A 25,181-nucleotide genomic window follows, 5' to 3' on the forward strand; every position below is an offset into this window, starting at 1 on the left:
TCCTTCAAATAGCTCTGCAGGAACATGACCACAAAGATTCCACACCCGCACTTTGTGTCTCAGTTGCTTCCTGGGGTTACTTCCTTTTCGAATTGGCTTGGACAAGTCTGCCCCATTTGTTTGTTCACTGGGAGACCAGTGGGTTTAATGCAACCAGGAGTCATCCACTGCCGGACTGATATCCTCCCAGCGGCGTTTGTTACTTATCTCAGTGTATCTCCAGGAACAGGCTGGAGAGCACAGGCACATGTTCAGGATTCACCTCGGCAAAGGCTGCAACGTTCCCTTCCAGACCGCACTGGCAGGCTCACATTAAAGAGGGAAATGGCCGACTGTTTCAGCAACACCGCAGCCACCTTGAGGGTGACATGCTTCAGGACTGTATGAGGAAGGATCTGACAGGGAGGGACCCCCTCACCCAGTCAAACAAGATCTTGGTTGCTTGAAAGATCTGGTGCTGAAGCACTCTGTTAGATGACTCTGCTTGGGAAAGCATTCCAATGCTGTCTCCCCCTTTTGCAGGGCGTTGACGGGGGTCTGTGCAGAATATAATGTTATGTAACCAGTCAGCAGCACATCATCCATGAGGACAGGAGTTATTACCATCATCAAAGCTGACTGGTTCAAGGCAAGCCAATAGAAAGCGTCAAACCTCCTCACTGCTACAGGGATGTTACAAGATTCTGACCAAGGTCATTGTGTCATTGAGACAAGTCAGATGATGGTACATCTGGATCAGACCTGGGCCATACCCCAGCAGTCTTGCATGACTTTGGTAGATGATCACCTACATGCAAGGCAGAGGGATGAGCTTGAACCAGGAGTCTACATATCTACCAGATAATGCGCCCTCTAAAATGTGGTTGAAGAAGGGAATGTACAATTGTAAACAAACGTCAGCAGGGAAGTGCAAATCAATCTGTGGTCCATGGAAATCTTTACAAGCAAATCTAGAGATGGGTGAGGCTCCCTCTCTCCTCTGTCTCTCTCAAGGCTTCAATCAAATCTAACAAGGGTACAGAGGTGGGACGATCCCAGATGGGTCAGGCCTCCCTGTATGTGGATGAGAACGCTTCACCATAGGTAAGGGTCTCTGTAACTATTGTTGGTTCATGCTGTGGCTCCTCCGGTATTCAGGAGCCATATTCGATTAGCCTTTGGGGGAATTAGAATTAATGGTAAAGAGGGAAAAGTTTAGAAAGTAGAAATAGTACATTATAGCGCAGTGTAGCGCTCTAGTGCCAACTTTTTAACGTACTGTAAGATCAATCTAACCCTCCTCTCCTACATAACACTCCATTTTTATTTTATATAAGAGTTCCTCAATGAGAAGTATCTGCCTCTACCGTTGCCCCTGGCAGGGAGTTCCACACATTTACCTTTGACATCCCCTATATACCTTCCTCCAGTTGTCTTAAAATTATGCTAAACACGAGAAAACCTGAAAATGCTGGAAATCCAAAGCAACACACACAAAACACTGGAGGAGCTCAGCAGGCCAGGCAGCATCCATGGAAAAGAGTAAACAGTTGACATTTCAGGCCAAGACCTTTCATCTGGCTTGCTGAATTCCTCAAGCATTTTGTGTGTGTTGCTGAAAATTATGCCCCTTTTTACTTGCTTTGTGAAGTTTTTGCCCATCCTCTCTATCTATGCCTCTTATCTTGTACGCCTCTATCAAGTCACCTCTCATCTTCCTTCACTCCAAAGAGAGAAGCCCCAGCTTGCTTAACTTATCCTCATAAGACATGTTCTCTTGTTCAGGCAGTGTTCTGGTAAATCTCCTCTGCACCCGCTCCTAAAGCTTCCACATCCTTCTGAGAATTAGGCGACCAGAACTGAGCACGATACTCCAAGTGTGATCTAACCAGGATTTTGTAGAGCTGCAACATTACCTCATGGCTCGTTAACTCAAAGGACATGTTGCCAATGTTCGTGCTTCTGAAGCAATTTCAAACTGGTTACAGCTGCTCATTGATTAGTGAACTAACAATGGGCCTGAACTTTGCCTATCTCTTTATGAGAGGCTTGGAACAATCTTTGTTTCACTCCTCTCCCTCCGTTGTTGTCCTTCAATCATACACAGCTTGAAAGTTCCACGGTTTCTACCGCCAATTTCTATCCCAATCTCGGTCCAAACTCTTTCTTTTCTTAACAGCACAATTCCATCACAAGAAAACCAGTATCCAGTATAAGTCTTGAGTCTTAGGGCAGCACGATAGCATAGCAGTTAGCACAACCTGTCCGATTGTGGTTGATATGTTGTCTCTGTGGGTTTCCTCAGTATGGTCCAGGCAGCGGTGGGGGAATTGAAATCCAATCGTTGATTGCTGGCTGGTTGTTTGCAGGGCAAGGGTGGCCCAATCTTCCAGCTGGAGATCACTTTGATCTCCGTCCTACGTGCCCTCTCGGCTCTTACCCCTGTTGATCACTCAGTGAGGTCCAATCACAAGCGTGGGGAAAGAACTTCATCTTCCAATCAGCTGTGCTATAACCTTCAGGAATAACAGTGAACTCAACAACCAGCTATTTTAGTTTGGGCTAGAACTGGAGGTACTGATAAAGAATCATCAGTCTGTTCCTCTCTGTTCAGATGCTGCCTGACTTGCTGAATATTCCCAGCATCTATTGTGCTTTGTACCTACTAAAGTATAAAATTTTTTCTCTCTCCTCTTTTCTCAACCTCTGAGTATTTTTACCTCTTCTAGGCAAATCAGCTGAAGTTATCACGATGATCATAATTAACTCCATTAAGGAGAGAATACAGTAACTTTGGGCTGGCACAGTACTGTAGTGGTTAGTGTAACACTTTATAGCACCAGTGATCCGGGTTCAGTTCCTGTCTGTACATCCTCGCTGTGACCACGCGGGTTTCCTCCAGGTGCTCTGGTTTCTTGTCACATTTCAAAGGCATAAGGTTAGGGCTAGAGAGTTGTGGGCATGCTACGTTGGCACCAGAAATGTGGCGACACTTACAGGATGCCCCCAGCACATCTTTGATGCAAACAATGTACGTTTCGATGTTTTGATATAGACGCGACAATTCAACTGATTCCTGATGCATATTAAGCAATAGATGGAAACTAAAAGGAACAGGAGATTGAAATAGAGAGGGACCACAGTGTGGCGATTTATCACAAGCTGATCCCTGTAGATCTAATCACTACATCTGGATTAATCATTCCACTCTCATCAATGCACTGTTTAATGACTTGATCTGTACGAACAGTTTGCAAGGCAAACTTTTCATTGATTCTTGGTACATGTGCCAATAATTAACCAATTTCTTAGCCTCTCTCAGCAGGCATCATAGTTATTTGTGTCTCTCTTGATCTCTACTGAATCACAGATGTTCCCCTTTCTTCTCCCCGTCCCTATCCCTCCTCTACAACTTAAATCATGCGACACTTCTAACTTCTCTGATGAAGGTTGACCAACCCAGAATATACCCTTTGTTTCTCTCTTTGCAGATGCTCTATTACATATTTCCAGAACTGTCTATTCTTACTTTAGTTTTCAGAAGCTTCAGATTACGTAGACAGACAATTCAGCCAGCATTCTCATAGCAAACAGGTCATCTTGCCAAATGAAGTTAACTGCACTGTACTAATGATTATTAATGATCGCCATCCATTAATGCAACATTCAGTAGAACAACACAAAACACAAGTGTTGTGCCTTCACAGCTGAGTTTGATCTTGATCCCTGTAGCAGTTAAGGCTCTAATGAGAAACAATGTCAACCAGGGCATTGGATCAAGGATTAGAAACCTCGGTCCATGAGCCTCATTCAGCTCTTTTATAGTCAAGTGTGACCGTGAGGCTCTGTGGTTCATATTTTATGTATTATTTGCTTACTTTTTCATATTTGCACAACTTGTCCCCCTTGGGACATCGGATATTAGCCGGTCTTTGTTGTGTGTTTTGCTGTGGGTTTCTATCGTGTTTCTTTGCTTTGCTGGTGCTTGCTAGAAGATGAATCTTGAGGTTGTATATGATATACATACTTTGAACATAAAATTACTTTGTACTTGTGTTTGTGATATCCAGTCTATGACCCTTGACAGATGCATATCAGTGGGGGTGGTGACGACTCGCGTGCAATGTCCTTTCGACTCAGCAGTTGTGTATCGGTGGCAACGTACAAGGTGGAGTGAGGAGTTGTGATATCCTCTGCCTGGTGCCTTCTAACTCCAGCCAGCTGGTCATTAGACAGGCATTGTGTGTATCATGCCAGGGCTTTGAGGCAAGGTGCCTGGAGTCAGGTTGTAGCCAGCTTCTGTAGTGAACATGTGGGGAATGAAAAAGAAACCAGTGGCACACAGATAAATGGAAAGGACGGAGCCTCAATTGTAACACAAAACTCACTCACCACATACTTTGAAATGAATCACTACCAGCTTCCATTTAAAGATCCTCCTAAATTAAAATTAGGCATCAATAAAATAACCACATTAGCCGTGTGCCAAAATACTTCGGTATCTGCTTTCATTTGGTTGTGTCATAATCCTTGCGTTAAATATTACATTCCACTGGAGAACTTGCCAAGGGCCACCTTACAGAAATGACTGCAATCTTCAATCCAATCAGTACAAAACTCAGCATTGAAGCAAGAAAGTTCCCACTTCCAGAAGATTTACGATGAGGATGTACTGTAAGTTCAAGGCTTCCGGCTCGGTCTGTAATTAGCCAGATGGAGCGTATATGGGTTTAGTGCTTCTGGAAATACCTTATGAGGTGGAGTGTTAGCAATAGGAACTGGCCTTTTGAGAGGTGTACGCAGTTTGGGATGTACTGCATTTAGCTCTGCAGGCTAGTTGGATGGAACTGAGCCTGGACAGCTAAAAGGCAGGGTCTCCTATTGATTGGTCAAAGTTATACATCGTGAACTTGGGTCCTTTATCAGGACCAGAAAACACCCCCTTATACCAATCCTTTTCAAGTGTTCCCTAATTCCCCCAGGGACAATTTACAGTTGCCACTTAACCTACCATCTACCCATCTTTGGGTGGTTCTGTGGAAATTCACTGGCTGCTTTCCATTGGCTAAATGCTACTCTTGGCTAGGAGGAGAGAAGGTTCGCAAGTCCAAAGTACTGGCAGGGACCTCACTAACCATAAGAGGCCGGTTCCATCCACATGGCCTGAACAATCAATGTCCTCAGCCCAGGCTCATAGACTGGTAGATAAACCTGCTCCTCAGATTTCCCTACCTGGTGTTGTCTTATTATGGTCACATATAGTGAAAAGAATGTCTTGCCTACTCGTACAGATCAAACCATTGCACAGTGTATTGGGGTAGAACGAGGTAAATGTTGAATAAAGTGTAAGAGTTAGAGAGAAAGCACAGTGCAGGTAAACAATAAAGGGCAAGATCATACTGAGGTAGATGGTGAGGAAAATAATCCACAGGGTTCAAGGGCTCCATTCCAGGGTCTGATAACGGTGGGGTAGAAGCTGCTCTTGAGTCTGGTGGTACAAGCTTTCAGGCTTTTGTATCTTCTGCCTGATAGGAGAAGGAATATCTGGGGTGGGTTGGGGTCTTTGAATATGTTGGCTGGTTTACTGAGGAGGTGTAAGCAGAATCGATGGATGGGAGGCTGGTTTTGATAAAGGTCCACAACTCGCTGCAGTTCCTCTGATTGCTCAGAGGGAAGTGGTGTAGAATACAAGCTTGGCAATGAAGCATTTTCCCAGCCCAGCGACACAACCATTCTCTTTGGCTTATACTTACTTTCTGGTAGTATGGAAGCAGTGGAAAGTGTCCAGGGGACTCCATAGTATATGCTACTCGCAGCTGCTGCAATGTGAGGCCCAGACATCTTGGGGCAATTGACAACGCACCCAGGATTAGTTGGGCTTCTAAGGGCGCCATGAAATGAATCTGTCTCAGGATCTTCACTAATGCAATCTAATCCTTTTATAGGTGTGTAAACTAACTTCAATTTCATCCAGCTCCATTAAACTTATTTGAAATGATTCAGCTTGTTAGAACAACTGATTCTTTGCAAAGGCGAAGCTGTGTTGTTCAGCAAATTAGTAACAGCCTGGCTACTACCCTCCCTCCTTCCCCGCCCAAACCATTTGCCAGCCTGGATCACGTGGGCAGGAAGGGATCAGCCTGTGGGAGGTTCTGAGTTTGTTGTCGCAGTGGCTGCTCTTGCAGGAAGATGGAAAAATGAGTGCTCTTTTGCCCGATGAGATCACCCTTCCGAAGTGCCAGGAGAAACCGACGGCCCTTGTCGAACACAGGCGATCAACACAAGGGCTCAGTGAAGGTGAGAAGTGGTCCTGGACTGGAGAGCTGAGGAAGTCATTTGTCGAAAGGAAATTTACAGATAAAGTAAGGAAGAGGTAAATAGAGCCAGAGGAACATGGCATTGAAAACCCTAACCTTAACCCAGCTGGTCCACAATCCCATAACTCAGCCCCTGTCGGCCAGGCAGCATCCTCTTCACCCTCGCCAACTTGACAATACCTTACCGATGGCAGAGAGACCAAAAGTGGACACAATACCCAAAGCGTGCTCTCACCAACAACTTCTATAACTGCAACATAATATTCCTGCTCCTAAACCGGATGCTCTGACCCCATGCTAAATGCTTTCTTCACCATCCTGTCTGTGAGCAGCAAGAAGCATTTGGGTTGAAACGGAAGGAATGCATGTCTTTGGCAATGAAGAGTGAAAATGTGCAACTGCTGTAATCGTTTCATTTAGCAGGGTGTTGCAACATTTAGAGAATTAAGAGTAGTTGAGCTTTGTAAACAGAGGTACAGTTTTACACTGACTCAACGCATCCAATTTTAATTACATGAGGTTTCAGAATTGACTCTGGGATTTTGCAATTTAAAATTTTGTTTGACAACAGAAACCAGAAAGCTTGCCTATGAAGAAATCCAAAGATAACTGTTTCAACCAGTGACAGGAAAATGACTGGCTGAAGGAGTTAAATTCTATTTTTATTAGATGACATTCCAAGAATTTTAACTGGTGCTTTGGGAAGTGAACTTTAATCATTTCCTTCACCGACAAGCAGTGGTCTTAATTACAGGGTCAGTGAAGGAAGAGGTGCTCTGTTTGCTTGCTTGTTCTACATTGCTTAGGGAGTAACTGACCAACCACATTAATGGAAGAGATTAGGGCAGCCTCGTTCATTGTCCACTCTTAGTTGGCCTGATAGTAGACAAGGGCTTTCTTCACAAATCAGAGCTGGTGATGTTATGCTGCAATGGTTGCTAGGCAACACTGAAGTGTAGTTACAGGTAAACTCACTGGTGACATATGACAAACGCACAAAGTTGTCTTCTAAGGGACAGGAGAGCATCAGTTGGGATTTTATGAGAATTTAACTGATCTTCTGTACCTCACTAAGTCATCCAGAGACATTCCCTTTGTTAACCCTTTTCCTCCGCTACTTAAACTAATGTGTTTCTTCCTTTCCCAGTTCTGATGAAGGATCCCAAACCTGAAACATTAACTCCATTCCTCTCTCCACAGATGCTGCCTGACCTGTTGAGTTTTATTTTCAGGATTTTTATTTTCATTCATGAAAACTCAACAACCAGGAACCTAATGTACAAGGGACAATCTGGACATGGTAAATGTTTCCTCTGCGCTGGATTCAAGTGGAAAATCTCAATCAAAAGCTTAATGAGGAATTGTTAACCACAGAAGCTCACTGGTTGGCAGGGTCACATGAAGGAAAACAATAGCTGATCGGGATACTTCAGCCAAAACGCTGTGGATTGGGTAGGTGGGAGATTGGCTTTGTAAGCATCCAACTCCACCTAGCTTGGATTGATTCCAGGATTTTCCTGCTGTCAAGACTATTTGGAATCAGAGTTTCATGAAACATGGAAGAATAAAATAAAATCCAGGAAAGAATTCCCTGAACAGGAAGAGGCCAGTTGTGCCACATTAAGGTTCAAAACTTCAAGATTCAAAGTAAATTTTATTATCAAAGTACATATATGTCACCATATACAATCCTGAGATTCATTTTCTTGTGGGCATACTTGACAACTCTATAGAATAGTGACAAACCTATAGAACAGACTCAATGAAAAACAGCCCAACTAGGGTGTTCAACGAGAGTGCAGAAGACAACAAACTGTGCAAAAGCAAATATAAGTAAGTATCAAGAACATGAGATTAAGAGTCCTTGAAGGTGATGGACTGGCCGTAGCAACTACTTTTCCATGGTGGATTTTCCATTCAAGGGCATTGGTATTGCCATATCAGGTTGTGACGCAGCCAGTCAATATACTGTCCACTATATATCTACAGAAGTTTGTCAAAGTTTTAGATGTCACGCCGAATCTTCGCAAACTCCTGAGGAAGTAGAGACGCTGCTGTGCTTTCTTCATCATTGCACTCACGTACCTAAATGTTAAGTATGACACAGCACACCTCTGAGAGTCTGCTGGGGAGGTCGAGAGCCGGTGTCTGCGGGCCTGCATCTGGTCCACTGGAGGATGTCCTGGGGTTAGAGGAAGGAACGGAGCTTGTTTGCTGTTGTTGCTTTGCTGCATGTTGTTCTATCAGGCATTGTGGGCATGTTTTGTTAGTGCCATTGAGCCTGACGTCAGTAGTGGGAAAGTTATTGGAAAGTATTCTAAGGGACCGGGTATGTGAGTACTTGGATAGGCATGGCTTCATGTGTGGTAGGTTGCGTCTAACCAATCCTATAGAGCTTTTCAAGGATGTTACCAGGAAAGCTGATGAAGGCAAGGCCATGGATGTTGTCCACATGGACTTTACCAAGGCATTTGACAAGGTCCTGCATGGAAGGTTGTTTAAAAAGGTTCAATTACTTGGCCTTCAAGATGTGACAGTAAATTGGGTAGACATTAGCTTTGTGGGAGAAGCCAGAGAGTGGTAGCAGATGGTTGCCTCTCTGACTGGAAGCCTGTGACTAGTGGAGTGCTGCAGGGCTCAGAGCTGGATCCATTGTTGTTTGACATTAATATCAATGAACTGGATAGTAAGGTGTTTAACTGGATCAGGTGGATGAAACCCAGATTGTGAGGAAGACCATCATGGTTTGTAACAGGATCTGGACCAGCTGAAAAAATGTGCTGAGAATTAGCAGATGGAATTTAATGCAGATTTAAGTGTGAGGCTTTGTACTTCAGTAGGTCTTATACAGTGAATGTTAGGGCACTGAGGAGTGCAGTAGAATAAAAGTATCTGGGAATACAGATCCAATATTAATTGCAAGTTGTGTCACAGGATAGGGTCATAAAGAAAGCTCTTGGCACATTTGGCCTTCATAAATCAAAGTACTGAGTACAGGAGATGGGATGTTAGGTTTAAGTTGTGTAAGACATTGGCGAGGCCTAATTTGGAGTATTTTGTGCAGTTTGGTCACCCATCCACAGGAAAGATGTAAAAAAGGCTGAAAAACTACAGGAAAAATTCACAAGGATGTTCTGGGACTGGAAGACCTGAGTTATAAGGAAAGAGTGAATAGGTTACAACTTTATTCCTTGGAATGTAGAAGATTGAGAGGAGATTTGATGGGAGTATTTATGAGGAGTATCGATAGGGTAAATGCAAGCAGGCTTTTTTCATGGAGGTTGGGTGGGATTACAACTGGACATCACGGGTTATGGGTAAAAGGTGAATAGTTTAAGGGAAACACGAGGGGAAACCTTTTCACTCAGAGGGTTGTGAGAGTAGGCGTGTACAAGTGGTGCATGCAAACTCAATTTCAATGCTTAAGAGAAGTTTGGATAGGTACATGGCTGGTAGGGGTATGGAGGGCTATGGCCCCAGTGTAGGTCGATGGGAGTAGGCAGTGTAAATGGCTCAGCACAGACTACATAGGCCAAAGGGTCTGCTTCTGTGCTGTACTTTTCTATGGCTATAATTTGCAGGCAGCCCCTAGCACAACCTCGGTTGTGTTGATTGTTAATGCAAATGATGCATTTCACTGTAAGTTTCAATGTACATGTGAGAAATTAACTTGCATCTTGAAACAGTTTCCCACAAACATGGGAATGTTATATTCCAAAACAGGCTAATTTTGGAGATGTGTGAGGCAGGTATGAGTATACGTGCTGGTGCGGAGGTGGGGAATACTAATCATACGAGGACACGTGGACTTGAGTCAGGTGGCGCATGAAAACGTTAAAACTGTGAAAACTAACCTCAGCCAGTCAGCCCCTGTTTTAACATTTTAACTGTAAGAAGGGATGAAACAACCAACTTTCTTCCCAGTGGCAAGCTGGTAACTCAAGTATTTCAACCAAGAAAATGCTCAGAAACACTCAGCACATCGGGCAAAATCTGTGCAAATGGCGAGTGTTGTGATACTCCCCCTGTCTCCACAACAAGAACGGCACATACTTGTACAGATTGCTCAGCAACGACATGGACAGTGACCCAATAGATCAGCCATAATCTTACCGAGGGATGGAGCAAGTCCAAAGGCCAAATATCCTACCCCTGCTTCTATTTCCCAATGCTCCTATTACCTCAGACCTCCACACAGTGTGCGTTCAAAGAATCCTAAAACTAGCTGAGGTTTTGCATATAGGATTTTTCCTTTTGACAATTTAGTCTGAATTGCAGTTTAGAATTCTGAAGAACATTTTTGGATTCTGCTGAGAATCCACATCTGAAGAATCATTACAGGGTAGCCTTTCCATAAAGAGAGTTAACTTTTTCCCTTGTTACTTACTCTCTGGGGATGGCAGCAGACTAGCAAAAGGAGCGAATGCCAAGTTGTGGGGAATCTTTGGAGCTTAACCAACTAAACCCACACAGCTTTCAAACACAGAATCTTCAATTGTTCCTACACTAAGGAGATAGAATCAAATATTGTTTGAAGAGGAATGTTCATCATCTGACTTTGAGGGCTCACATTTTTTGCTTTAAATTCTTTTGAAGAAGTGCAGAGGAAGTCGTTCAGAGCAACACGTTGGATGATGTGAGTATCCATGGATTAGACATCAATGTGTGTGAGACTTGTTTCCATTTGCAGTGTAGCTCGGGAAAGGTTGCCAGAGGCATATAAAGAAAACAGCTGAGGAATTTGGGGCTGATGAAAAGGAAATTTGGACCGCAGTCAGTGATGTAACTTTACAGCACGTATGCACCAACTACAAATTTGGACAGGGAGAATTGGTCAGTGTGGTAAAAGGAGACATTTAATGCGAGTGAACACACCAACCCACACGTGCACATACCAAGCTTGTCAACAAACATCTTCCAACAAATATACCGAAATAAGGATTAAAGAGCTTACAGATTTATTTGTCACATGTACACATGAAACATGCAGTGAAGTACATTACTTGCCTCAACAACCAACACAGTCCAAGGGTTGTAGTGGGAAGGGAGGTAGTCAACGTAGCAAGGCTTCCACTTACTAACCCATCTGCCTTTTGGAATGTGAAATTGCAAAACCTCTCACATTTTTGGTCAACTCAATACTTATGATGTTGAGTGATTTTCCAGAGTGCAGGTACAGATGCCACTCCACAAATAAGCCTATTATAGTGATAAAGTGCTTTGTGAGATCTTATGGTGAGAAACACTTTGGTCTCCAAGAAAAACTTAGGTGTGGCATTTTCATTTAGCACAACTTCACCCTTGATAAGCTTTGAGTTTTCTAAAGCTATCCTTGAACACTGCTGTGGCATTATCCAGTAGTTTTCTCCATTTATGTTCAGTTGACTGTTTCAGGGAATGTGGTTTGCAAATAGGGGATAGATCCCCAATCAAGTTGTAGTTGTCTCAGCCAGTATCAGCTCCATAATGCTGGCCCTTCTCTTTACAACATATTGTATGGTTGTATTTCACTTTAATGAATGTGTTGGCACATGGCCAGGTGGATAAGGCATCGGTCTAGTGATCTGAAGGTCGCTAGTTTGAGCCTTAGCTGAGGCAGAGTGTTGTGTCATTGAGCAAGGCACTTGACCGCACATTGCTCTGCGACAACACTGGTGCCAAGCTGTATGGGTCCTAATGCCCTTCCCTTCAACAACATTGGTGGCGTGGAGAGGGGAGACTTGCAGCTTTGGCAACTGCCAGTCTTCCATACAACCTTGCCTAGGCCTCAGTCAACATCAAAATCAATGAACAGCCAAAGAGAAGAGAGAATGAATGCCATTTCCACATGAGCTATCTTTTGTCCAGTACAAGTTCTTAGTTGTACATCTGTAGGCTGCAGTTTATTATCTTTGAAACACTGTTCAAACTCATTTTGTGGAATGTCTGAAACAGCCAAGCCAGGGTCCAATTTCATTTTAATTAATTTGCTGTTCTCTTCTAGTGTAGCCAATATCACTTGTCTATTGTTAGTTTTCACTTGTAAATCTCAAGGGTATCCTGTCCTGTGTCACTTACATCATTAACAATTTTTCACCAAAGGCAGTAAGAGTTGTGCTATTTTTGAAACTGCAACTTGACTTTTTTATCATTTGCTCCTCCCTGTGCAGTCCATTTATTTTTGTCTGCCCGACATGCTATCTGTGCATGTCCTACAGACCCCCTGCCACATCAGTAAGAGAATTTGTTTGGCCAGGCCGGTTTCTGTTTAGATGTTGCAGTTTTGTTCATAATCACTTTCATTCCTGACTGCAACTCATTTGCATCTCTGACCGCTGTTTCCATTGATACAGCTATTTCAACTGCTCTTTAAAATGCGAGTTAAGCTTCAGTTGAATGTTTCGTTGTAAGGTTAACAAAATAATCCATGTCGTGGTGTATTGTTAAGCCCATCATTGAACTGAAAATGTTCAGATAATCTCTTCAATTCAGCCACATACGCTGAAATGGTCTTTAACTTTTGATTCTGCTTATGAAACCTAAAGTGTTCTGCAACCAACAATGGTGTCGGTTCTAAATATACCTGCATTACTTTCACAATATCAGCAAAACTCAATTTGGCTTATTTGGTTGGAACAGTTAAACTTCAAAGCAAACTTCATGCCTTTAAACCCAATAAAAATTCTCATTTCTCATTGGCCATTTCATTTGCTTTAAAATTCTACTCAATTTGTTCTACGTGTATGCAATGGAATGTTACAATTGTTCTGATGTAGCCAGGCATTTCTACTCTTTTTTAAAAATGATTATTATCACTCAGTACTCTCCATTAATGAATCCATGAATTCTTCTGTTTTCCTACCTTTTTTAAAATTTTTCTTTTATGAAGAAGATGTACTCCTCAAAGGGGAAAAGAAAGTTCTGTGCTTTTTTTAAAAAACTCTACCATCTCTCACTGTGCTTTTCTTTTTAACTAGAATGTCTCACGGCAGTTCAATGGGTTGGTAGTCGTCTTGTGTTCATTTTAAAAATACCTTGTCCCCACTGTTATGTTTGGTAACTCCAAAACAAAACTAAAACCACTGAGCTGGGAATGTGAGTCTTAGTTCATTTTTACTGAAGTGAGGCACGCAAGTATAACATGGTGGCGTGATGACGTGTGCCATTTACGTACTTTTACAGATAACTTGCAAAGCATTATGTAAAGAAAGAACGCTTAATCAAATATATATACAATATTCCTGCAATATTAAATACACAACAGGGTGTGAAGTGAGCCTCCACATAGTAATGATCACTTATAATTTACGCAAATCATACAAAGCTCTGTTGTCTCTCTTTTCCAGGTTGAAAGGCAACAACCTCTCACCATAATGTCAACCCTTGGCATGAACAGCCTATCCCATTGCATGTCTACAGGGCTGGATTTGTGGCCCGTTACCAGGACAGCACACTGTAGTCAGTGATGAAGGGTAACCAGCTGCTGAACAGGACCCTCTGGTTCCAGGAGCAGTTATCAATTTGGGCCTAGTGGTGAGAAAGGATGATAGCCCAATTATCACTCACTGTACAAAGGGGAAAATCTGTCGGCAACGTCTGGAGTACAAACACGTACCGTGCAGTGAAATGTGTCACTTGCACCAATAGTCCAAGAGTGAGCTGGGGGCAGCCCACAACTGTCACCACACTTCTGGCACTAACATAGCATGCCTGCAATGTTTTAACCCTAACCCTCATGTCCTTGCAATGTTGGGGGGGGGGGCGACACCAGAGCACTGTAGGATATCAGCACAGTCATGGGGAGAATGTACAAACTTCTTACAGGGAGCAGCGAAAATTGAACCACTATCTACTTTACTAACTACTTTGTACTGTACTGCCCTTCTATGCTGCCGCACCCTTATGTTAATGTCCTTTGCTGTCTGCTGGTACGGTATCTAACCTTGTAATCTGAACCTCTGCGGCAGTCCTACATTCTCCATCAACTGCACTTTTGCCTTAGTAGATGCAGTGTTCAGGACTTGCAAATGCTCCAGAGTGATTTCACCAAGATCTTGCTAATTGGCCTGTCATAAGTTGCACTTTGAATCCACTCGAGCAAGTAGTACAGAACTCTGTCAGGCCACTAAACACAGGCCAAATTGCAGATGAATAACAAAAACAAGGCCTCAAGCCTCAGTGTCACCTTTCGACAGCCGCACGGGAGAGAGGTGTTGGAGTCAGAGTGCTCCACTGGAGGTGGTGTGCCATGGCATCCAAGCTGGCTGGAGTCAGTGGTGCCCCCCAGTGTTCATCTGGCAGAAGACAAGCTGTATTGTGTTCAACTACAGACTGCTGACTATTCATAGACTCAGGGGCTTGACTATTCTTTTGTGCGACTGATATCTTAAATAAGCTATATGTGACTTGTGCTGTGTATGACTGTTAGTACTCTGATTTGTACCATGGTACCCGAGTAACGCTGTCTCGTTTGGCTCTTTTCATGGGTGGTTGAATGACAATTAAACTTGAACTCGACTGCATAGGAGCCTCGTGCCCTGTACAGTTTTGAAACTACATCCATTGCCCCAGGAGAGTTTACTGTAACTGTTTCAATAAATTTCAAAAGTAATTTCAAAATCCTTTCAAAAGTAGTTCAGACCAGCATACTGGGAAAATGGGTTGAAAATGGCAGATAGAATTTAATAAAGGTAATGCACCTTTAGTAAGATAATGCACCTTGGGAGGATAAACCAGGATAAGACTTACACAGTGACTAGTGGGGCACTGAGGTGTGCTGTGAAACGAATGGACCTGGGCAAAGAGATCTATAATTCCATGAGAGTGGCATCCCAGGTAGATAGGGCTGTAAAGAAAACTTTTGGCCCATGGGTATTGAGTTCCTGAGTCAGTTGGTTACGTTGATGCTGCACCAGACATTGGCGGGGAAGAATTTAGAGTATTGTGTGCATTTCTGCTCAATTACTCACAGGAAAGATGGCAAAAAGCTTGAAAGAATGCGGAGAAAAATTTTCCAGCATGTTTGCATTTCCTGAGGATCTGAGTTATAGGGAAAGGTTGAACAGGTAAGGACTTCATTCCCTGGAGCGTAGGAAAATGAGGAGATACCTTATGGAGGGTTACAACATTATGAGGAGAATAGATAGGGTATTTTCTTGCAGGCTTTTTCCCCACTGGATTGAGTGAGACGGGAACTAAAGGTCATACTTTTATGGTGAAAGGTGAAATATTTAAAGGGAACCTGAGGGCAAAGTTCTTCACTCAGAGGGTGATACAAGTGTGAATTGAATTGCCAGTAGACACAGGTTCAATTGTAACATTTATGTTTGGATAGGGATGTGCATGAGGGCGGTATGGAGGGACATGTTCCAAGTGCAAGTAGATTGGATTAGGCAGAAGACTAGGCTGGCATGGATTATTTGGGCCAAATGGCCTGTTACTGTGGTGCGGTATTCGATGACTATGACTCCAGATGAGATTACTCACAGGAACGGTAGGTTCAGTGCTGATGAAGTCCACAGAGGAGAAAGTTGGTAATCATCAATTCATATAGTCTAGTAAACCAGGAATAACACTCCGAATAGTGAGACAAGAAGTCTTGCTTTCTTTTCACCTTTCCTTGTTCTTCCTCCTAAGTTTAGGCTGTAAGAAGAAAGAAGAGCTAATTATAGAACTGCACAGTAGAAAAGAAGGCCATCTTACGTGCCAACAGTTTGAAAGTATTGTCTAATTATTCCCATTCTGTTTTCTGTCTACAGCCTGGCATTCTATTTCCTTTATGACCTTGTAATTTTCTATTTATAAATTTGCAATTCCCTTTCAAATGTTATTGTTCAGTCCAGATCTACAGGGGACAAGTTTAGATGAGTGTTCTAATCAGCGTGGACTAGTTGCAAGACCAGTCCTGTGCTGTATGATGCCATTCCCACTGCCTTTCAAAGTTGAAAGTAAATTTATCATCAAAGTATGTATATGGAAAGCCACTTCTGTAGATAGATTTGCCAAGAACAATCATGGTTATGGAATGACTATGACTGGCCATGTCATACAGCACGGCACATGATGACTGAAGGATGTACATGTCACCAAATACTGCCTGAGATTCATTTTCTTGCAGGCATTCACTGCGGAGAATGAAGTTACCCTCGCTGGATTAGAAGCCTGTTGACTGAAGGACAATAAGTGTTGCTGAACCTGGTGGTGTGTGGCCTGAGGCTCCTGTACCTCCTTCCTGATAGTAATAGAAGAGAGCATGACCTGCATATTGAGGATTCACCACCATCCATGCCCTCAAATTACTGTAAAAGATACTGTTGGCGCATGGCCAAGGTGTTGGTCTAGTGATCTGAAGGTCACTAGTTCGAGCCTCAGCTAAGGCAGCGTGTTTGTATCCTTGAGCAAGGCACTTGACAACACATTGCTCTGCGACGACACCGGTGCCAAGCTGTATCGGCCCTTGCCCTTCCCTTGGACAACATTGGTGGTGTGGAGAGGGGAGACTTGCAGCTGCTGGTCTCCCATATAACCCTGCCCAGGCCTGCGCCCAAGGCACAAATCGGTGGTCTCTCGGATGCCTTAATACTGTGTGAGTAAAAACATCCGACTATCATTAATTTGCTGTTAAATCTTGAGTGATTTAAATCTTTGCAGCGATGACATGATTGTCCAACCACCATTTTCATGCACACTTACAACAATATTTCACAGGAAGCCTCGTGACTTGTCCTCTACCACCAACTTGCAGTCATTGGCCCTTCAACATCCCTAGTGGGCTTGCAGAGATCCGGGACGCTTTCCTTCAAGATCTCCAAACAACCAAAGGGCTTCAGTCTTCGATATTACTAATGATGACCCACCATTCCTCAAGCTCCAGACTCGGAAAGCGTCCCGGATAACGACAGCACCCTGAACACTTGGCCTCAGACTCCAGTCTTGCTGACTTGCGTACCTAGGGTCGTTCCACCACACCCACCATCCTAGTCCAACCTGAAATCTGACAACATCCACATCACTCCCCTTCAAACGCAGAATTGAGGCTTAGATTCCAACCTGTCCTCTAATTCTCTCATATTCCTCCCTAAACCCTAACCTGATCATTAGTACCCCTGAGCCATGACCTTGATAGAGCTGACAGCTCAGTGCCTTCTAGACTGTAATCTTAAAACAGGGTATGGTCCTTTTGGATCAAAATCAGAAGAAACTTCTTGCTCTTAAGAATATTATAGAGGGTCATTCGCTGTGTTTGTAAAAGATGAAGTGAGCCAGGAATTTAAAGTCAGCGCAGGAAAGTATCACTGAGCTAAAAGGTCAGCTCCGATCTTAAAGAATGGTGGGGCAGGCACAAGGGGCCAAATTCCCTACTCCTGCTTCTAGTAATGGTCCTATTTTCTTGTAGTGAGAGTAGCTTAGAAGCAAATGGCCTCAGAAGGTACATGTAGAACACACAGGAAGAGGCTCCAGTACTGAAAGGCAGGTACAGTACAATGATAAAATTGCATAAATTGCATGGGTGGTGTGGTAGCATACAGCACCAGCAACCCACTGCTGTCTGTAAGGAATTTGCATGATCTCCCCATGGCCACATGGGCTGACACCAGGTGCTCTGGATTCTGCCCAAACTCCAAAGACACGCAGCTCATTACACTGTGAGTGAGTTACGTTGGCACTGATGCATGGCGACGTCTGTGGGCTGCCCCCCCCAACACACCCTCACTGTTGACGCAAATGACAAATTCCACCATTTTGATGTAATTGTGACAAATAAAACTGATCTTTGAACAGTTTGATAATGAATAAATGCCCCAAATATCAACCAGGGCCCGATCTACGTTACATCAGCAATGCAATATAGAAGTACATTGTATTGAAGTTTATGTTCTGTAAAAATGCCCAGCGCTAATTGTGGTATGCAATTCCCTGTCTCCTAGTCTCGAGCTTGAAAGACAAACTGCAGATCTCATGCTCGGACAGAAGTGCTGCAAGTATTTTCTGCTGTGCCTTTAACCCCTCAACAAAATACTCAAAAGGCTGATACATCCAAGTCAAACAGTTGTCTCTGAATCTCACGAAAGACTGGAGGGAAGTGTTCAAATGCTGCTCGGAGAAAGGGAGCAAGTGTGCTTGATAATACTTACTGGATGTTACCAGTTCAGTGCGTGGGGGCATCACTTTCCAAATGGAAGTAGCCTTTAACACCAGTCTTATGACTGAAGGAGAAAGAAGTGGAATAAAATATCTCTGGTGACATTTGGTTCTACAGACACCATGGATGAAAGGGGCTGGTGAGAGTGAGGCAGTCATCTGTGTTGCATGGTCACTTCACTACACGAAGGATGTGGATACTATAGAGAGTGTGCAGAGGAGACTTACAAGGATTTTGCCTGGATTCGAGAGCATACCTGATGAGAATAGGTTGACTGAACTTGGCCTTTTCTCTTTGGAGTGATGGAGGATGAGGGGTGACCTGATAGAGCTGTACAAGATGAGGAGAGGCATTGATCAGAGGTCTTTTCCCAGGACTGAAATGGCTAACACGAGGGGGCATTTTTTAAGGTGCTTGGAAGCAGTTATGGGGGGGATGTCAGAGGCAAGTTTTTCACACAGAGAGGGGTGGGTGTGTGGAATGCACTGCCAGTGAAGGTGGTGGAGGCAGATACAATAGGGACTCTTAGATGGGTACGTGGAGCTTAAAAAAAATAGAGGAGGGTTTTTCTAGGCAGTTTCTAGAGTAGGTTACATGGTTGGCACAATGTTATGGGCTGAAGGGTTTATAATGCACTGTAGATTTGTATGTTTTATGACTGGAGTTTCTAGCAAAGAGAGGCAGAGTACGGTATGTTGTGCACAAGGGTAGACTTACTGATCAAATGAAAACTACTGGCCCAGCCTGTGTCTGTAAACTTAACCAGTCCTACAAACCCTGAACTATTGCATCCTACATGGGTCAGGTGAATTTAGAACTAGAGGTCATACATTTCAGGTGATTGGTGAAATAGTTAAGAGAATCAGAGGGAAAACCTCTTCACTCAGAGAGTGTGGGTGTGACCATAGAGCATTATAGCACAGTACAGGCCCTTTGGCCCACAATGTTGTGCCAACCCAAACAAGCTGCCAGTGGAAGTGGTAGACATGAGTTCAATTAAGCTTGGATAGGTATGTGGATGCGAGTGCAGATAGATGTGACAAGGCGGAAAATCAGGCCAGCACAGACCAGATGGGCTGAATGGCCTGTTGCTGTGCTGTACCACTCTATAACTCTAGTTCTGATGAAGGGTCTCAGCTAAACATCAACTGTTTATTCCCCTCTGTGGATGCTGCCTGATCTCCCAAGCTCCTCCACCATTTTCTGTGTGTGTTAGTCTCCTTCTAACCATAATACAGAGTCCATTCAAGCAAATTTTCCATCAGCAATCATTGCCTTTTACTTTGAATGGCTGGCTTCTTACGTTAGAGATCAATAGACTAAATGCTTCAAGCCAATTTAGGCTCGGTATCATTTTCAAGACTGCAAATCCCAAATAGGCCACCAGGGGTCCCAGTGTAAGAAGTTTCAAACCATCTGACAGCCATCTTGCAATGGATACCAGGTGACAGCATTGCCAGTCCTGGTTGGACGAATTCTACTCCAGGAGGTTCCACCACATGACCTCATTCCTCCAAATGTCCCGCCTCATGCTCCTGCCATTGCTTATCCAACATGTCTGTCATCACAGTGCACTGCTGCTCTCACCAATGGGAAAGCACACAGAGCCATAATTACTCTCCATGGCTAGATCATTCTTGACCATCAGCAAACATTGTTTCCTTCACAGCCCCAATGCACCCCCCCCACTAGTAAGTGAGATTATAAATAATTTCTTTATAAAAACTCTATTAATATCTCCTTTAGGATGCTCACAGCGAAGTTTAATCATATGGTCTCCAGGACAATCTTGCCTGAGACTGCTGACTTCATCTGAACTAATATTCCCCATCTGTTAACAAGTTGCCATTTTCAACGTCTAGTTCCCTCCGGGTGAACAGAATAATTAACACAGTGAAAACATTCTTACAAAATACCACATAGCAACTAAGATTATACAGTGGTTTAGATCAGCACAAATCCTAATGAAACATTTTGGCTGAGATTTTATAAAGGCTCATGGGAAGAGTCTTGGCCTTGGCCCGAACATGGACTTGAAGTATTCCCAGTTTCCAATCAAATGGCGTTTGTTTCTCACACTGGGAGCATTCAGCTTACCACGTGAAGCTGCGATAGAGGGGCACCCACCGTGGCTTCGCGTGTAAAAGATCTTTAGCTAGAGAGGAACTAGGGATCATCTCACAGGATTGTATCAGCTTGAACCGTGTGAAGAGTGGTGAATTCTCCTTTAATAACCTATTCAACATGGACTGCATCTTTTGGGACAACCCTCAATGTGAAGAACTGTTGGTGATTATTGGCTTTCTCATGTATTGTTTGCACAGGGCGTGTCACTTCTGTAAGAGGAAGGTGGATAAAGGGAACACCTAAAAGTCTATTGAAATGAACCAGTCCTGCCCCACAATTACCAATACTCTGATACGAATACACAATCCCATCAAGGTGGCAGCTGAGGAAATTGGACCTGTGCCATGGGGCCATTGATCTCGAGTCACTTGTTTAGGAGGAATTGCGGAAGCAGCTCCAACGCGGATTGCAGGAATACTACGTGACCCAGGAGTTTTCGGTCAATGATGTAAAATGTTTCATCCCTCAGCGTGGCCAAAAATAAGGATCAACTCCTCTGGCAAACAGAACCGACTGAGAGACAGACCCAGAAAGGAGGCAAGACACAAGGCTCAAGCAGCGTCTGAAGCAGGTGAAGGGTGAGGCTGAAGGAAGGAGGTAGACTGGGTGCAGAAAGTGGACTCCTTGTAGAGAGAGAGAGACTGGGATAAGGATCAGAATAGAGAAATAATTGTAGAGCGCTGAACACTTGCATGGCAGTACTGTTTGGGTTTAAGCAACTCTTGGAGCCCAGAGTAGACCATATTCTGAAAAACATAAATTCCTGTGACTTTATTTTTGTTAAATAAACTGACGTTCCAGCTGTGGTTTTCCAGCTCTGTGGAATGTAACCACTGAAATGTATGGAATCCCTGTTCATGAATAATTCTGCACATGCTACTTTGGGAATGTCAGGGTTCACACAGAATAAATACATCCTAAAACAATAATCAAGAACTTCAATGAGTTTGGCTGTTGCAGTGGCTGATGGGAATTAGCAAAATGGAAAGAGGGAACATTAACTTCGTGCACAGTGCACGCTAAATGGCTAAATCACACACTCAATGTGAAAGAAAGATTAGCTTTATTCATAAAAATTTACAATGAAATGCGTTGTTCAGGTCAAAACCAATCAGCGAAGAATTGATTTGACACAAATCAAATGTGATGGGCACCAATATAGCATGCCCGAAACTCTCTAAGCTTAACCAGACATCTTTGGAATGTGGGAGGAAACCCGAGCACCAGGAGGGAATGTCACGAGGAGAACATCCAAACTCCTTACAAACCAGTGGCAGAAAACGAACCCCAACCACTGATCGCGGTAAAGCGTTGTGCTAACCGCGACATGAATGTGGCGCCCTTGCTTAGAACCAAGCAGGTCTGCATTCATAACAAGGAGCTTGAACAGTTTAAACAGCAGCGCCTACAATTTTCACCTGGTCGCCGTGGCTACAGAAGGAGCATAGAAAACTGCACACCAGTTGCTCCCTCACACACTTCCTGTCTCGTCTACGGGCGTATCTGGGGCTCCCATATTATCATTTTCCACCTCAGAAATCACAGAACCAGAATGGAAGCAAATAATTTTTGACTTCCAGAAAAAGGCTGAGGAGCCAAAAAGACAAAGGAGGCAGCCTCTACTATATCATCGAACTCCCAAATACACGCATAACAACAACGACCTGAATCGCTGCCCACTCAAACTGGGTTTACTTAAACAGAGCCTTTACACACAACACTGCTGTGTTCAACAAAGTCCACTTGAACAGAATCTTTGTGCACCAGAGCAAATTGTGCCTACACAGAACAAGCAGCCTCCTCAAACTGAGTCTTAATATAATGCAGCATTGAGTCTTTGCTTGGCAGAATCTATTTACACAGTCTTCGGACACTACATCAAATTTAGCCTGTCCTCAGCATGTAAAGGCTCTTTACACACAGATATATTGGAACTAACAGCGGGATCCAGCCAACTCTGCTGTCCAACAAGACCATGTCTGATCTACCTCAATCACCATTTTCTAGCATAGTTCCCACACCCCTTGACTGTTCAATAAATACATGCAGAAATCTATTGCTCCCAATTCTGAATGTGATCAATGGCAGAGGCCCTGGGGTAAAGAATTCAAATGCTTCACCACGCTATGACACACTCGCCTACACGGTGTTTACTATAGCATCATTCACACATCCTCCAACGGACTAAGTCTATTATCAGCAGTGTAAAATGAAATGATCACAGGACTTTCAGCCAGTTCTCCAGCCATAGACAGTGAGTGCACAATTCTTCCCTGTTAGTCACATGAAATCATTCTCAATCACAAACAGGACAGGTTGCAAGTGGGACTGACAGGGAATTACCAATTCATCTCTACCACATTAAAGCAAAGGTTCTCCTCCATGTGATAACATTCAAAGTTCAAAGTAAATTCATTTTCTCAACAAATCTATAGGATAATAACTATAACAGAATCAATGAAAGACCGCACAACTAGAGCGTTCAACCAGAGAGCAGAAGACAACAAACTGCAATACAAAAAGAGGAATGATAATAAATAAATAAGCAATAAATATCAAGAGTGTGAGATGAAGAGTCCTTGAAAGTGAGCCATTGGTTGTGGGAACCTTTCAACAATGGGGCAAGTGAAGTTGAGTGGAGTTATCCCCTTTGGTTCAAGAGCCTGATGGTTGAGAGGTAGTAACTGTTCCTGAACCTGTGTGGGTCCTGAGGCTCTTGTTCCTTCTTCCTGTGAGAAGGGAGCATGTCCTGGGTGGTGGGAGATCCCTCATGATGGGTGCTACTTTCATGCGACAGCATTTCATGTAGATGTGCTCAATGGTCGGGAGGGCTTTACCCACAATGGACTGGGCCATATCCACTAGGATGTTCTGTTCAAGGGCATTGGTGTTTCCATACCAGGCTGGGAGGCAGCCAGTCAATATTCTCTCCACTGCATAACTATAGAAGTTTGTCAAAGTTTTAGATGTCACGCTGACTCTCCATAGACTCTTAAGGAAGCAGATGTGTTGCCATGTTTTCTTTGTAATTGCACGATGAATGAAGAGGTAGAAATCTACATCGATGTTATAGAAATGTCGACATAAGTAGAAGAATGCACTAAGCCAGCACTGTGGGAAAGATTTATACAACATCCAGTGCTGTGGTGATGTACGTATGTCATGTACTTGAGCATCACGATGCCTTGCTCTTTAGTCACACACAGCAACCACTCCTAATTAGAAGAGTAACTCACTCAAAGTGCTGGAGGAGCACAGTAGGTAAGGCAGCATCTGTGGAAAGGAATAAAGAGTCGACGTTTCAGGCTGAGACCCTTCATCAGGGCTGGAAAGAAAGGGACAAAGAAGCCCGAGTAAGATGGGTGGAGGGGAAGGAGTACAAGCTCGAAGGTGATAGGTGAAGCTGTTCAAGGGGGAAGGTAGGTGGTTGGGGGAGGGGTGAAGCAGGGAGGTGATAAGTGAAAAGGAGCAGAAGGAGGAATCAGATGGGAAATAGGCAGGTAAGGAAGTGAGGCAGAGTGGGGAATGGAAGAGGGAGAGGGGAGAGTTAACCGCAAGTTAGAAAAATCTATGATCATGCTTTCATTTTGGAGGTTACTCAGAAGGAATATGACGTGTTGATTCCCTAGCCAGAGAGAGGTCTCATCTTGGCAACAGATGAAGCCATGGACTGACATATCAGAACGGGAATGGGGTTTAAAGTAATTGGCCATTAAGAGATCCCCTATTTGTTTTGGGTGGAGCGGTTGCTTGACAAAGCTACACTCCATCTAAGTCGGGTCTCACCGACATAGAGGAGGCCACACGGGGAGCAGTACATCCAGCAGTCAACACCAACGGACTCACAGGTGAAGTGTTGACGTACCTGGAAGGATTGTTTAGAGGCTGGGATGGTGGTGAGGGAGGAGGTGATAGGGGAAGTGTAGCACTTCTTCCGATTGCAAGGAAAAGTGCCGGGAGGGAAACCCGTGGGAAGGGAACGAATGGATGAGGGAATCACAGCGGGAGGGATCCTTGCTGAAAGAGGAGTGGGAGGGATTTAAAGATGTGTTTGGTGATGAGACCCCGTTGAAGATGGCTGAAGTTGCAGAGAATGATTTGGAGGCTCATCGGGTGGTAGTTAATGACAAGAGCAACCCTGTTAAGGTGATGAGAGGATGGGATGAGGGCGGATGTCATGGAAACAAAGAAAATGTAGGTGAGGGCATTACTCTACCTCATTCACCTCCTCCCTCACCACCATTCAGGGTGTTCACACACTATTCATACACATATCCTACGCTATTCTAATATTTCCATGAGTTCTTTAAGATTCTACCACTCACCTACGCGCTAGGACCAATTTACTTTGGATGATTAATCTACATATCTTTGAGGCATGGGAGGAAACCAGAACATACAGTGAAAAGCCCATGCAGTCACACAGAGAAGGTGCAAACTCCACACAGACAGCAAAGGTTAGGATTGAACTGGACACTGGAGACGTGAGGCAACAGCTTCCCGTTGACATTGAGGGCTTGCAAGCACAAGAAAGTAGAAATTGGTTTAAAGATTCAAAGTACATTTATTATCAAAGGATTTATATGGATTACAAATCTGAGATTCATCCTCCCGCAGCCAGCCCCAAAATAAAGAAA

General features: G+C 43.8%; 1 protein-coding gene across 4 annotated transcripts in view; it reads right to left on the reverse strand.

Moving 5' to 3' along the window:
- Positions 1–25,181, reverse strand: part of LOC132383408 (protein eva-1 homolog B-like) — a 79,809-nt gene that overhangs the window by 19,523 nt on the left and 35,105 nt on the right. For 3 of the 4 annotated variants that reach the window (XM_059954318.1, XM_059954320.1, XM_059954321.1), the window contains one exon: positions 15,762–15,917. The exons of the other annotated variant lie outside the window; for it this stretch is intronic. The gene's annotated coding sequence lies outside the window, so the exon portion shown is untranslated. The remainder of the gene's footprint in view (positions 1–15,761; positions 15,918–25,181) is intronic. 4 annotated transcript variants of the gene reach the window in all.

Source organism: Hypanus sabinus, chromosome 30, assembly GCF_030144855.1.
Source record: "Hypanus sabinus isolate sHypSab1 chromosome 30, sHypSab1.hap1, whole genome shotgun sequence".
Lineage (NCBI taxonomy): Eukaryota > Metazoa > Chordata > Chondrichthyes > Myliobatiformes > Dasyatidae > Hypanus > Hypanus sabinus.